Here is a 16080-nt window from a genome sequence, read left to right on the forward strand (position 1 = left end):
AGACCAGGCTGGTCTTGAACTCACAGAGATCCGCCTGCCTCTGCCTCCCGAGTGCTGGGATTAAAGGCGTGCGCCACCACCGCCCGGCTCATTTTTTTTTTACTGCTGAGTAGTACTCCATTGTGTAAATGTACCACATCTTCTTTATTCATTCTTTGGTTAAGGGGCATCTAGGTTGTTTCCAGGTTCTGGCTATTACAAACAATGCTGCTATGAACATAGCTGAGCACATGTCCTTGTGGTATGAATGAGCTTCCTTTAGGTATATACCCAAAAGTAGTATTGCTGGGTCTTGAGGTAGATTGTTTCCTAATTTTCTGAGAAATCACCATACTGATTTCCAAAGTGGTTATTCAAGTTTGCACTCCCACCAGCAATGGAGGAGTGTTCCCTTTACCACACATCCTCTCCAACATAAGCTGTCATCAGTGTTTTTGATCTTGGCCATTCTGACAGGCATAAGATGGAATCTCAGAGTTGTTTTGAAAACTGGGGTACAGACCTAAACAGAGAACTCTCAAATGGCTGAAAGACACCTAAGGAAATGTTCAACACCCTTAGCCATCAGATAAATGCAAATCAAAACAAGTCTGAGATTCCATCTTACACCTGTCAGAATAGAGCTTGTCTTTTAAAAGGACCTTTGCACCTGTGTATAGATTAGGACCCTGGCCATATGACAGGGCAGGGCATAATGCCTAAATTCTAACAGGGTTCAAGTCCTGATTTGGGACCTCCCTAACACAGAGGTTATGAAACAAAAAGCTGAAGCTCCAATAAAATATGCCTCTGAGGGATATGTGGGAAACTGTCCAGGAAGTATCTGCTATCATCCACCCCCTCTGTTCCTTTGCCTGAAGATCTTCAGGAGGGAACACTTATCTGAGGTGACCACAATCCCTGTGGGGGTGACTTGAATTAAAACTGTCCCAATAGGCTCACAAGCTTGAATACTTGCTCCCCAGTTTATGGAACTGTCTGGGAAGACGTGGCCTTACTGGAACAGGTGTGCCACTGAGGGTGGCCTTTGAGGTTTCAAGAGCCCATGCCATTCTAGTTAGTTCTTTGTCTCATTCTTGTGGATGAGGATGTAAGCTCTCTCTACCGCTTCAGTGCCATGTCTGGCTGCCTGCTGTCATGCTCCCTGGTAAGGTGGTTATGGACTAACCATCTGGAACTGTAAGTCCCAGTAAACTCTATTTTAGAAGTACCTTGGTCATGGTGTTCTGTCACAATAGAAAAGTAGCTAAGACAGTCCCTTAGAGACCTGGGACAAACACACGACATCCGGACCCAGAGTCCACCGTCTCCTTTCTCCTGGGTCCCTATTTCTCTGCTTCAGTCATCAGGACCCTAAATGCTCCCATATTGAGAGATTCTGTGCCTGCTTTCTGGTATGATTTTTCCCAAAGTCACCTCCAGGGTTGCTCGCAGGCTGTCCATGCTCCATAAAACTTGCTATTTGCTTAGACTGGCTGACATTTCCACAGTCTTTTATTAAAGAAAATATCCTGGGGAGAAGGCAGGATGTTTGCACAGAGCTTATGCCCTCTGCCTCTGGCTCTCAGTGCTCTGGAGCAGGTGGGCAGGGAGCAGAGACTTCAGCAGAAACCCATGGTAGCGTGGAGAGCTGTAATTCTGGCATCTGGAGGCTTCTTCTGTCCTGAAAAGGAGGCTGAGCAGCCACACTGCTTCACCAGATGCAGAGCCTCTGGGAACCCCCAACCCCAGGTGCAGGTACCCTGCAGGTCTCTATTTGGTCTGGAACTAGGGCGTGAGGGGCAAGGCAGAGGGTAAGTTGAGACCTGCTCCTGACTCCCTCCTGGAGCTTTGGCTCCAAAGCAGAGGTGTAAGACTCCTGGGCTGAGCACCAGCTCTGTGTCTAGGCTGGGTGTTAGTCTGTATTGGGCTCTGGTGTTCTGTGCCTTTTTCTCCCCTTCAGGTCTCTGTATCAACTTCTTCACCTTGACAGCCAGTGAGGTGTGTGGTTGTGGATAAATGCCATTTTGAACTGGCAATCTTAATTATTGTCTGGGATCCATGTTAACTACATCTTTCCTCAAATATCTTTGGCCAGACTCCCCTGCGATCTTCTTTCTCTGCCCCCCATGGGATCTTCTGAAGGGGCATGACCATGCTCACACCCCATTACCCTTACAGGGGTTTTCAGGGGATAGGTGACTGCTTACCCCTTCCCCTCGGCCATCATGCATGCTCTTCCAAAGAAGGGCAACTGTGTTCACTTCTCTTGGTCCTTGCTGTGGGGTATTCGCCAGAAAAGACAGCTTTGACATGGGTTTAAGCCAATAGAACTGGGCATTCAGGATCCCATTGCAGCCTTGAGCCCTTCTCAGGGTGAGCTTTCAAGCACAAAACCATGCTTTGGGTTGACTTACTTCAGCTAACAAGAACAGTTAGCTAGAAGTGGGAATACAGAAGCCAAAAGGCAAGGTTAGTATATTTTGAGACTTTCCCAGAACTATGGACTTTGATGGATTAGGCAGTAGTTTTAATTTTGACAGGTGGTGCTATCTATGTGCTGAGTTTTATAGCTTGGATGGTACTTTCATCATGGAGTCAGTTGTGCTAAGGTCTTGGGCCTTGTTACATTCCCTACTGGTCTTAGGGCCATTTGTCAACAGCAAGGTTAACAGTCCAACAGTGAAGAACGACAATTGGTAGGGGAAGTCAAACAGCCTCTAGGAGGGCCAAGAGTTTTTAATGTTCCTTTTCCCCATAGGTGAGAAGTCCTCTTTCTTTATAGATCACACTGTGGACATGGGTAATAAAAGCATAGCAAATGACGGCCCATGTATATGTTGGTGGACTTTCCTTTTCTCCCTCTGAGAGCCTGGGTCAGATCAGTTAGTTCTGCTTTCTTTGTTGAGAGACATGGCTTGGGCCCATATTATTTCAGTTAAAGTAGCCGCTGCATCTCCCACCTACCTGGTTTCATTGTTCATCTCCTGACAGTCATGGAGGAGCACCTGTGTTATCAGGCAAGAGGGTAGCTGGGTTGATGGTGGTGGATCACACAGACATAGGCAGTCAGTGTTCCGATGGCCTCTGAGGAGGGCCTCAACTTTGTCATGGGGTGCTGTGAGTATGAGATTTTCACCCAAAGTTAATTTGTTTGCTTTCTTTATTAAACTCGCAGTAGCCCCCCAGCTCTTAGACAGGTGGGCCATACTGTAGTTACAGGGGCCAATGGTCAAAGGGTATTTTCATGGCCCCCAAGTTTGGGTTAAGACCCCTTTTGTCTGAAATTCTAAGCTGGAGCAGAAGTTAGAATTGTTTTATAGCCTCAAATGCCTTTTGTCTAGTCTCAGTACGGATTGGGGGTTTAGTGCCTCCCCTGATGCTGGTATAGAGGCCTTGCTATCTCCACAGGCACACTATCCAGCTGCACCTAGGAACTCTTGACCCTGTCTCTTAGCCTTTGCAGTTGGGATCTGAAGGACGGCAGCAAACCTACTCTGAGACAGGCTCTTTTGCCTCCCTTCAGGGGGCAGCCAAGACAGGAGCCTTCTACAAAGCTGGGCTTTTTTAGCTGACATTTTGCAGCCCCAGGTCTGTAACTCCTGCAGCAGTCCCTCAGGGACACTTTTATAATCTATTTTCCCAGGAAACCTCTGACAGAAGGACAGGAAGTCTGTATTTAATGTCTTTAAATCCTGAGCAACCTGCTCTAACCATGGTCAACCTGGTCTAGGTAATGTTGCCCTCTGTAACTTCCCTCTGGGTCTGTCCATCTAAAGCAAAGATGGGTGGACTCGCCTCTGCCAACGGGAGGCAGAAGAATGCATCTTTCAGATCCAAGACAGTGAGCATCTGTTTCTCTGGAGGAATCAGACTCTTGAGACCTGGAGACCTGGGTTTCTTCACAGGTGAGGGAAGTATAATTCAGGGCAACTAAAAAAGTACCAGGATGCCTGTCTCTCCAAGCCAGGCAATATGGGCTGCAATTTTCCCTTTTGTTTTAGGGTCTTTAACACCTTTGGTTGCCAGGATCATTGTGTATCATATTTGTACAAGGGTAGCTGAATTGGTTAGTTGAACAATTATAGGAGCTTGGTGTTGGGGGCCAGTCCGAGGAGCAGGGTTGGTTTCTGCCCCTACCCCTGGGAATCTTTGCTGTCAATCTGAGACTGTCCAATCATATCTTTTGACTGAAGACAGGACTTTCAGCTAGGAGATGGTCCTCTGACACAGGGCAAGAACCCGACATGCTGGGTACCTCTAAGTCTAACTGCGTCTCATCATCAGAGAAGGTGACAGGTGGCTTTCAGTTTACACAAAAGGTCTTATCTCAAACAGTTCTCTTTTGAAATGCCCTTTGAGCTACCACCAGCAACTGGGATCTGTTTAAACCTTAATTTTTTTTTAACTTTTATAACTTTTTTTTCTAATATCTGGGACTGACCAGTGACAAAGGAAATCTTTTTTTTTTTTTTTTTTTTGGTTTTTCGAGACAGGATTTCTCTGTGGTTTTGGAGCCTGTCCTTGAACTAGCTCTTGTAGACCAGGCTGGTCTCGAACTCACAGAGATCCGCCTGCCTCTGCCTCCCAAGTGCTGGGATTAAAGGCGTGCGCCACCACCGCCCGGCCAAAGGAAATCTTTTAGTAGTTGTCTTTAATATTTCTAAAAAGTACCTAGTGGAAACTGCTTAATGTCTGCTTGGTCAGTGTTGGACAGAAGGTAAAGTCTGTTCTGTCCAGGTTGTACTGTCAGGCAGCAAAAGCCCAGGGGTGGTTGGTTGCTTTTTTTTTTTTTTTTAGAGAGAGAGTGGTGGGTTTTACAGATCACTGGTTAAAAATGAGACATAAGCATGAGACATAAACCATTTAAGAGAAAAGAGTTTCTTCCTATTTTTCTTCAGGCTCAGCCCAGGGGAATTTTTCCCCTTCCCCAGGGCTGCGCAGACCAGGGATGGGGTAGAGCAGAGGAAATGCTCACCTTGGGGAACTATTTCCCCTCTACTGCGTGTATTCTGCTTAGATGACAGGGGGCCCTGTATGAGAGGCCCTGCCTCTCCCTGCCTTCACTCAGGGATCAACACTGACCATGAGCAGGAGTCAAGTAACAAAACAAGCAAGAGCTCCTGCTCTCGGAGTGGTTCAGGTGGAGGTTTTTTGGGTTTCTCTGGGTGACCTGGCAGAACCAAAAGGATGCGGGTCCCCAGTAGGAGGGGGACACAGGTCTTAAAGCCACTGGTCAATACAGGGAAACAGAACCCACAGAAACACATAGAAAGACACACAGAGACACAGAAAAGGCAACCAAGGATGACCAGCACACACTCATACACCTGACAGACAGAAGGATCCAGCGACATCTCGCATGGATTCCAGACTGGATCAGCAGTTGCATCTAACCCAGCCTACGTGTCCAGACAGAAGGCATTTTAACCAGACTGCATCTGGAGGTGACAGACCAGGCAGCTTCCTAAATTGTTCCCTTTGGAGGCGGAAGAGTCAGACTCCTCTGAAGTGTTAGGTAATGATTGATCAAAGGGAGCCTTGGGGGCATGGAATATCTCAGACTGTACACCCCTAGAAGTCCTGGGACCACTGCACTCTTCCTTCATGGAGCTTTGAGACCCCCAGGGTCTTGAGGTCTGGTCTCTGAGATCTCACTGGGGCCTCCAGAAATGCTGTGGGATACTCATTAGAGAAGATTGCTTGAACACGGGTTTAAGCCAATAGAAAGTCTTTATTAGCCAGCCTGCAAATGCACTAGGTATTCAGGATCCAAGCCCTTCTCGGGGTGAGCTTTGAAGGACAAAAACAAAACAACAAAACCACATCCTGGGTTGACACACTTCAGTTAACAAGAACAGTTATCCAGAAGTGGAACTACAGAAACCCAAAAGCAAGGTTAGTGCATTTTGAGACTTTCCCAGAACTATGGACTTTGACGGATTAGACCTTTGTTTTAGCTTTGGCAGGTGGAGCTGTCTGCAGCCTGAATGGCCCTTCCCTCACAGAGTCAGTTATGCGAAGGTCTGGGGACTCCTAAGGTCTCGGGCCCTGTCAGAGCCCCCAGAAGCTCTTCTGAGGAGGATTCACCCTGCTCAGGTTCTTCCACCAAAATCAGACCATGGAGTAATCATCACATCATTTGGGGACTGGGTACCCAGTCCTGCACAGAGTGGCCTAGCGAGAACCCAGGTCCAGTAACTGGGCGCTGTGCTGGGAGGACACAGCCTCTTATATGGACGCTCCCGGGAGCATGCTGTGAATCTCGAGCCTCCCAGGGCAGCTAGCCAGACAATTCCATCTCTTCACAGTGCTTGTCAAGCATCGGAAGCCAGGCTCTGGAATCAGGCCTGGCGAGAGGAAGTGACCAGGGACACAGAAGTAGAAAGGGTACCTAACTGAGCAACCTTGGAGGAAAGAAAGGTCAGCTCAGCACGCCCAGCCTGCTCAGCCTCAGCATGAAAAGCCAAGGACTGTGGCTGATTTGGCCTTGATTAAATCTCACCACAGGCCCGGCATGTGCACTGGGGTAAATTGCGGGGCTCAAGCGTGTCCTTGCACGTCGGTGTAAATACCCCTCCATACTCGCCACTCTGGCTGTCACCAGCAATACACAGAGGACATCTCCATTTAATTGGCATCTCTGCTGGCACCGACTGCTGACAGTATTTCTCAGCACCAAGTCCGGCCACGAGGGAGCTGCGTGTTCCACCTGTCTGCAGCTCTAGGAGAGCAAAACCATCCAGGATGGCTTACTACCACCTCATTCCAGAACGTAAGGGCAGGGGCTTCCCTGAGGGCTGGCCGCAGAGCTAAGCAGCCCACCTTGCCCTTCCATTCTCTGGTTCTTTCCAAACAGAAGAACCAGAGAAGCCTCTGGAACAGGGGAGAAGCTGGGTAGGTGACAAAGTGGCAGATCTCGAGCCCTTCTCACAGCCACACCCTGTGTGCCTACCGAGTTGTGCCTCTACCACCCTGGGTGAGGTCTGGGGAGCTGTCTATAGGGGAGGGCTGAGAGTCAAGAGGAAGAGATCCAAAGTCACATACATACATAGGGGTTTCTGGCATACAGGCCCTGAACCGGTAGAGAGAGTACCGAGAAATCACGCCCCCCCCCCACACACACCGTGGATGGGACTAAGGCCCCTGCAGTTCGCTCCGCCCTGTGGGTGTGGCTGAGGCCCTTGTAGCTCCTGATTGGGGCACAGAAGTTTAGCAGGAATTTAGCAGCTTGTGAGGTGAACTGATTGCACAGAGCTTGACGAGGCCACATTTCTTCTCTGAGGTGCTACCCATATATGCATGGGCGTGGTAGTCCTGGTCAAGATTATGTCCTCACCAAAGCCCTGGGATACAGCCAGGCCGACTGTCTGGGATACTCCTGATTGTGAGCCGCTGGCTGGGGAGGGCACAGCAATCGGGAAGGCCAGTGCCTAAAACCTGAAGGGCCCATTGCCACACTTTGTAGTTCCAGTCCTGAGTGGGGCCTGCTCTGCTTCAAAGGTTATTGTCCCATTTACTCCACCAGCCCAGCTCCCTTGATGCCCATGAGGTCCCCACCCTGAGTGGCCTTTCTCTGCACTTAGCACACTCCCCTATTGCTGCTACCTTCCAGCTGCCTCAGCTCCTATGGTCGCCTGGCTCCCTGGCGTGGTATGCCTGTCAGCCCAGCACAGCAGGTCTCTCTCCTACAGTTCAGCAGCTCTGCCAATCCTCTGCCCTTGGGCCCTTCGCTTTGTCTAACTTCACTGGCCTTGTGCTGTTCTTCCCACATGAGCCAAATGGCAGACTGGCTCTGCCCCTCTCCACACAGACATTCCTGTGATTTCCTCAGCCAGAAGCCCCCAATCCTGGGGGTGGCCCCTATTTCTGTACCAATTCTTCTGCTTCTTCTTTTTTTTTTTTAAGATTCAAGACAATTTTATTAGGAGTTTGAGAAGAAGCAAGAGAGCTGGTGAGTTGTAAATCTCAGGCAGCTGCCAGGAGGAAGGAGATGGGAACGAGGAAGGAGAAGGTCATGCCTTCAAGAAAGCAGGCAGGCCCAGGAGAGGAAGTTGGAAGCAGTGCGTGGCAGAAACAGGCATGGGGGAGGCAGGAAGAGTGGCTTCAGAGCATGTGTGGGAACGCGCACAACACCAGGGAAAACATGCTTACTCCCTGTCAGCGTCTGAAAGCAAAGGGGATAGAAAGAATGAAAACAAGTGTCACACTCAGAAAAGTGGGCAGGCCTCACAGTGCGACATCTGCAAGCGACTGCATCCAGCAGGTCCTCCTTGTGGCCCTGTCTCTCTTGCCAGTCGATGCCTACCTTGGGCTCTCCTGATCCCCCTCTCCTCACTTGTCTTGGCCACTCAGCCTCAATTCAAAAGTCTTCTTTCCAGAAAGGCTTCCCTGGAGAAATGGTCCTTTCTCCTGCCTACTACTCTACATTGTGTGAGACTTGTCCTAGGGAGACGTGGGCAAACGTCTCCTCGTCCTAGACAGGACACTGACCACAGACCAAAGACGTGAGTCTACCCAAGTCCACCTTGGCAAACCAATGAGCACCCTGGAGAGACTTAGTATGAGTGAGAAGTTGCTCACAGGGGTATGAACATCTCAGAGGCAATGCCACTCTGAAACACTCACCACAGTGTGGAAAACCATTCATGAAATCTGCAGTCCTGGAGCTCTCTGCATAGCTTGCAGGCATTCGACAGATCAGAGGATCTCCTCTCTTCCCAGCCGTCCTTATTGCTTTTGTAACCTTGGCTGAAGGAGAGACCTTGTGGATCTTGTAAACTTCAGGGACTTGCTGAGACTTGCTTAGGTTTTAAGCCTTGATGACCTAGAGGGAGTATTTCAAGCTAGAACCGTGACTCTGAGGGAACATCCTCCCCAGGATGAAAACGGTTCCGTTTGGAGGATATTGTCTTGTGGACTTGCTTGTTCTCAGTCCCATACCGGGTGTCCTTGCGTTGGTACTTCCCCTCAGCTCACTCAACAGGCTGACTGATAGATATTTGAGTGCAAGGATTCTCTGATCATGGACGCTTGTCCTTGTGCTCCACACTCAGGACATCCTTCCCATCACCGGTGCTGATGTTGCCACCCCGTGGGGACTCTGAGTGGAGAAACAACTCCCACTAAGGGCCTCTGCTCAGAATCACTTTACAGATACTGGCCTCGGAATGGCCCATTCCTGGGCCACTTGCCCGTGTTACCTGGCTATCCTCCAGCTGTGATGAACATCTGCAGCAGCCGAGCCTGGCCTGAAGCTCTGCCACATGTGCTCTGTCTCAAACCCTCCACTAGGGACAATCAGGATGATGTGAGATTCGCACTGCGGTGATGTAATTAGCTCCCAGGAGCCCAGGGAGGTGGAGGTTCCTGCAGATGTGTGTATACGACTGTGCGACTCATCACCAGGGACCAGGGGTCTGTGCAGAGATTACCAGGATTTACTTTGCTATTTTAAAGAGACAGTATCTTGGGATGCCTTTGTGCTGTGGGAACCCCAAGGCTCAACTTCTAGAGGCATGACCCTACCCGGTAGCTTGATCTCCACAGTGTCTCAGGCACACTCGGAAGTAACCGTGTTGTGGGGAGGTGCCCTGTTCTCAGGTTCACAGTGACACCGGAGCTTTAGGGCAAAAGCCAGCAGCGCCATAGCACAGTTGCTGGCCCAGCAGCTCCATCAGGCTAGTACAACTGCAGTTCCAGGGACCCATTAAAGAGGGGGGGATAGCAAAGAGTTGAGAGGGAGACTTAATCAGTGTGTGCATTTGGAAGAAGAATGGAGGAGTCCAATGGCCCCAGGTCCATCTTCAAGGCACTGGCAGATCAGAGGGGGCAAGGTGTCAGCATCATGAGTCAGTCCCCGTCAAGGCGTGGTCTGGATGATCCCTGTCTCAGTTCAATTGCCTCGTTTGAGTGGAGTGCCCAGTGCTCTGTCCTGAGATTCTCTGCTATTCTTGGGATCCAAGGTTGGAGCGGGTTTTGGACAATGATCTTTAGGCACTGTTGAGAGATCTGGAACAAGACACCGTGAAAGTTGATAGCAAGATATCTTAGTTACTCTTCGTGTGTGATAGAAGTGACGTGTCATAGGGATTTGGGGTCAGAATTCCTTGAGTTATTAGGGTGCCTACACACAAAGGTGAGAAAGTGGCCCAAAGTAAAGGAGACGTGAAAAATGAGGACATAACAGGCCTAAATCCTATTTTCGGTTATTTATGGGCCCGAGTGAGGAACTGGTTTTTGAGAAGCCCCCTTCTGAGTACTCAGTGGACTGGATGAGTACAGTGTGGATTGGAATGCACAGCAAGTGCTCAGGGCAGGGCCCCCTGGAGTGTGCGCAGAGCTGGTACCACTGCAGAGCAGGATGCAACTCACGTGGCAGAGACGGATGGGGAGACTGTCAGTTCAGCTGTGCATGGGGAGAGCAGTAGCTAAGGATAAAGGCAGGCAGGAGCAGCGGGAGAAAGGTCTCCTCAGTGAGAAGCCCTGACTGGCAGGCACATCCACAGCTCTCAGTTTGCTGAAGGACCGCCCACTCTGTGGAGAGACCTTAGACAAGTAGGAAACCGCTTAGGTTTGGCCTTCTCTTTCCTGGATGACTAGGTCCTGTGGCCAGGGAGCCTACCCAAAAGCAAGAGTTAGAGACAGCAACTCTGTGGACTGATCTGAACCACGCTCAGGCCTGCGCTGTTGACATGGCTCACCGGAGAGACACGCCTTCTATCCCAGAGCTCTCCGGTCCAGGGGCAGAGAGTGTAAATGTGCAGGAGCCCAGGGAATTCTCTGGAAGCGAGAGAGGAGCAGGTGCTAAGGCTCCCTCACTATTGCCGCAGGGATGGCGCAGTCTCCGCAGGGCTAGCGGTTGTCCTTCTACAGTCCCTGGGTAGGGCAGAAGGCCTTCTTGGGGCTACTGAGGTTTGGCCAGGGGCAGTACCTGGTGTCATCACCTGTCTTCCTGGTCCATGCTTGGCAGGACTGGAAGCTGCCACCACCTCCTCCAGGCAGACTTGCATGGGTACAGATGCCAGGGGTCCCACACATCCTCAGGTGGCCTCGATCCTCTTCAGTACCTGGCAGGAAAGTCCTTCTCACTACCATGTGACATAGGCGGCAGTAACCCAGTACCTGCCTGTCACTTGTCTTGCTAAAATATCACCTGTCCTACGACCTCTGGGCCACAACAAGTCCCAGTAGCAGTGCTGTGTGAGAGGGTTAAAGTGGCAGAGGGACAAGAACAATCAAACTCAGATTATTTTGTCCTCCATGTCCTTGTGATGCTGACTCTGGCTTTGAACTGAGCTGGCACTTCTCAGTAATGACTCCAGGGAACAGTTTGTCCTCTTACATGTCGGGGACCAAACACCGAGCCCTCAGCTCTAAAGTCTGAACTAGACAGACCCTTTCTGGCCTCTGGCTGGGGCCTAGGGCCAAACCTGCTTTCTTTGACACAGTGGCTTCTTCTCTGAAACATGGCATGCTCCCAGAGCTGTTTTCCATTCTGAGTGTTTTTTTTTGCTTCCTTCTCAAGCTGGAAATAGCCCAAGGGATGACATTGAATCTCTTAGTTACTTGTCTATTGCTGTCGTAAAGCACCATGGCCAAGGCAACTGTAAAAGAAGGTATTTAATCAGGTGTACAGTTCAGAGTGACCTGGGCAGCATGGCAGCAAGCAGCAGATACATTGGCTGGAACAGCTGAGAACTCATATCCAGATCCACAAGTAGGAGGCAGAGAGAGAGCACTGGGAATGGTGTGGTTTGAAATTTCCCCAGTGACACATCTCCCACAAGGAATAATAATAGTGACACCAGCTGGGGACCAAGCATTTACACACATGAATCTGTGGGGACTATTACTCAAGCCATCACATCAACTGCTCTCATTTTCTGGGTGTTTTTTGTCATCCAGGACAGGAACTTAGAAGGCAGAGTCCCCATCCTTATCTTCTCTGCAACAAAGACACTTTTCCTGAGGATCATACAGCCAACCTTCCACGGAACACGACCCAGACATATCTTCTACATGGTCCATCAGATGTACTCCCGCTTTGCTAGGTAGAACTGAGTCCAGGTGTGGCTGCAGATGGGGAGCTTGCTTGCCTCTGACCACACCCTGTGATATTACTTACAGCTGATAGTAACTGTGTCCCCTCTGCTCAACGGATCCACAGCCCCAGAACCCCTGTACAGAAGGCCTGTTCTCGCTCAGGAAGAGCACAGACTTCAGGAAAGTTGTGCCAGTTCTCTGGGAAGTGATCAGTGCCTCAGTTTTACACACAGTCCCCAGCCTGTAGCCTCCATAGTTCCTTCACCTCGTTTTCTTCACCTCGTGCATATGGCCTATGCTTTGTCTGCACTATGTCTTCTACATGAGCCTCCAGACCCTTTCCTGTCCATGGGCATGCTCTGTCTGGGAGCTCCCTGCCTTTCGGGGAGAGGGACAGTCTGTGTCCGAGCTCTCCTTTTGCCTTTTGGTCTTCCAACAGTTTCCCCCCAGGCAGGGGCTGCAGCTGACCACACCCCTTGTAGCTCATTCTGTAGGATGATTTATGTCCCAGCTTTATTTCTGTTGCTGTGATAAGACATCCAACAAAAAAAATTATCTTAAGGGAGAAATAGTTTAATTCACCCACAATCTCAAGTTATAGTCCATCATTTCTTTTTTTATTGATTTTATTGAGCTGTACATTTTTCTCTGCTCCCCTTCCTTCCTTTCTCTCCACCCCTTCAACCCTCTCCCATGATCTCCATGCTCCCAATTTACTCAGGAGATCTTGTCTTTTTCTACTTCCCATGTAGATTAGATCTGTCTAAGTCTCTCTCAGGGTCCTCATTGTTGTCTAGGTTCTCTGTAATTGTGAATTGTAGGCTGTTTTTTTTTGCTTTATGTCTAAAAGGCACTTATGAGTGAGTACATAATTGTCTTTCTTGGTCTGGGTTACCTCACTCAATATGATGTTTTCTAGATCCATCCATTTGCCTGCAAATTTCAAGATGTCATTATTTTTTCCTGCTGTGTAGTACTCCATTGTGTAAATGCACACATTTTCCTTTTTTCCTTATCCATTCTTCAGTCAAGGGGCATTTAGGTTGTTTCCAGGTTTGGGCTATGACAAACAATGCTGCTGGGAACGTAGTTGAGCATATGTTCTTGTGATATGATTGACCATATACCTAAAAGTGGTATTGCTGGGTCTTGAAGAAGGTTGTTTCCTAATTTTCTGAGAAATTGACATACTGATATCCAAAAGGGCACTCCCACCAGCAATGCAGAAGTGTTCTCTTTACCCCACAACTTCTCCAGCATAAGCTGTCATCAGTGTTTTTGACCTTGGCCATTCTTACAGGTGTAAGATGGAGTCTCAGAGTTGTTTTGATTTGCATTTCTCTGATGGCTAAGGATGTTGAACATTTCCTTAAGTGTCTTTCATCCATTTTAGATTCCTCTGTTGAGACTTCTCTGTTTATGTCTGTACTCCATTTTTTATTGGATTATGTGTTCTTCTGATGTCCAATTTCTTGGGTTCTTTGTATGTTTTGGAGATCAACCCTCTGTCTGATGTGGGGTTAGTGAAGATCTTTTCCCATTCTGTAGGCTGCTGTTTTGTCTTGTTGACCATGTCCTTTGCTTTATAGACGCTTCTCAGTTTTAGGAGGTCCCGTTTATTGTTTCTCTCAGTGTCTGTGCTACTGGAGTTATATTTAGGAAGTGGTCTCCTATGCCAGTGCATTCAAGTGTATTTCCTGTTTTCTCTTCTGTGAGGTTCAGTGTGGTTGGCTTTATGTTGAGGTCTTTGATCCTTTTGGTATAGTCCATCATTTCAAGGAAGTCACAGCATCAGGCTCTTGATATAGAGAAATATATCATATCCACAGTTGTGATCTGAGAGAGAATGACTGTGTACATGCTTGGCACTCGCTGTAGTCCAAGATCCTCAGCCTAGAGAATGATGCCACCTACAGAGGCTGGTTGTTCCCATGTCAATTAACAAAATCAAGGCAATCCCCATTCCAGACATGCTCAACTCTCTCTAGACAAGTATTGAGATTCTCTTTCTATGTGATTCTAGTTTGTGTCAAATTGACAATTAAAATTAATGATCATGAATGATAAGTGTGTAACTGAGCAGGCAGCCACTAAGGCTCCATCTTCTTCACTACCCAAATTGGGTTAGCCTGCTGGGCCATAGATCTTGCAATGAGATTAGAATCTCAGATTTCATCTGCTGAGTCAGAGACTCCTGGTGCTGGCTGAAGGTGGCATGCGGACTTATCAGGGCACGAGGGACAAAGCACAAAGCCTGTAGGCAGATATCCTTCTATGTGTGGAGCCCTAGAGCCCTCATTTTCTATTCAGATCCCTTGTTAATATTCAGGACCTTCTCCTTCTGCAGCTTCTCTTGGTGGTTCAAATTCACTATTTTGCTCCTTGGGCTAGCCAGCCATGTCATCACTGCTAAAGACTTAAGGAGGGGGCAGGCAGCTAGCAGCCGCCATGGAAGCTGTGGGCTTGGAGACAGGAGTAAGATGGGCACGTGGTAGATGCCCCATTGATGACAGGCTACTCTTCAATATGCCCTGTGCCCCAGCACTTGGGAGGCAGAGGCAGGCGGATCTCTGTGAGTTCGAGACCAGCCTGGTCTACAAGAGCTAGTTCCAGGACAGGCTCCAAAACCACAGAGAAACCCTGTCTCGAAAAAACCAAAACCAAAACAAAAACAAAAACAAACAAACAAACAAAAAACAAAACCAATGTGCCCTGTGGGAGATATAGGCCCGGGTTTCATAAAGTTTGTAGCATTATTTCCTGTCTCATTCTTAGACATTCATGCAAAAAGTTCTGAGAAATTCTGTGATGAAAAGGATGATTGGGATAAAGGAATGTCAGATAGGGGAGCACAGAAGCACAATTCTTAGTTAAGGGAGCCACCTTAGGGTTGGCAAGAGACTTGAACCTAGAGTGGCTCCCAGGAGCCCAAGCCGAGGTCCCCAATTAGTTCCTTGGGCAGATGAGGATAGGGAACCTGAAATGACCCTATCCTATAACAATACTGACGAACATCTTGCATATCACCATAGAACCTTCATCTGGTGATGGATGGAGATAGAGACAGAGACCCACACTGGAGCACTGGACTGAGCTCCCAAGGTCCCAATGAGGAGCAGAAGGAGGGAGAACATGAGCAAAGAAGTCAGGATCATGAGGGGCGCGCCCACCCACTAAGACAGTGGGGCTGATCTACTGGGAGCTCACCAAGGCCAACTGGACTGTGACTGAAAAAGCATGGGATAAAACCGGACTCTCTGAACATGGCGAACAATGAGGGCTGATGAGAAGCCAAGAACAATGGCACGGGGTTTTGATCCTACTTAATGTTCTGGCTTTGTGGGAGCCTAGCCAGTTTGGATGTTCACCTTCCTAGACATGGACGGAGGGAGGAGGACCTTGGACTTTCCACAGGGCAGGGAACCCTGACTGCTCTTTGGACTGGAGAGGGAGGGGGAGAAGAGTGGGGAGAGGGAGAGAAGGGTGGGAGGAGGGAGAGGGAAATGGGAGGCTGGGAGGAGGCGGAAACTTGTTTTTTTCCTTTTCTCAATAAAAAAAAGAAAAGAAAATCATATACAGAAGTAAAACCTGCAGCTTTGCAAGCCTGATGCTTCTCAGGCACTTGGGGACCCTCTGCATGTCTGCTGAGAGGTTCACTTCAGTTATTGCATCCCCGGATCCCAGCCTCAGGCACAGAGCTGAGTGTCTGGGGAGTTCACACCATACACAGGAGTTCAAGCTTGCTCCCAGGGTGCCTTGTTGTGGCCAGCCCCAGGCTTGTACCCAGAATCTTCCTGGGGTCTGCAATTCTTTGCTGCTTTCTGTTATCCTAATCCAACTCAAAGATTAAAAATAAACTGATATTTGAGAAAAGTTATTACAGAACTAGTCATTGTAAATGTAGCTCAATAAGTGAAAATGAGAGGACTCTAGAATAGTCTCATTGATAAATGATAGGTTCAAAACCCATGGGGCGCAGTCTGTCCTCCAAATGGTGCAGTCAGTCCTCCATGTGATGGAGTCAGTCCTCCATGTGGTGCAGTCAGTCCTCCATGT

The sequence above is a fragment of the Microtus ochrogaster genome, unplaced genomic scaffold (genome assembly GCF_000317375.1).
Source record: "Microtus ochrogaster isolate Prairie Vole_2 unplaced genomic scaffold, MicOch1.0 UNK1, whole genome shotgun sequence".
Taxonomy (NCBI): domain Eukaryota; kingdom Metazoa; phylum Chordata; class Mammalia; order Rodentia; family Cricetidae; genus Microtus; species Microtus ochrogaster.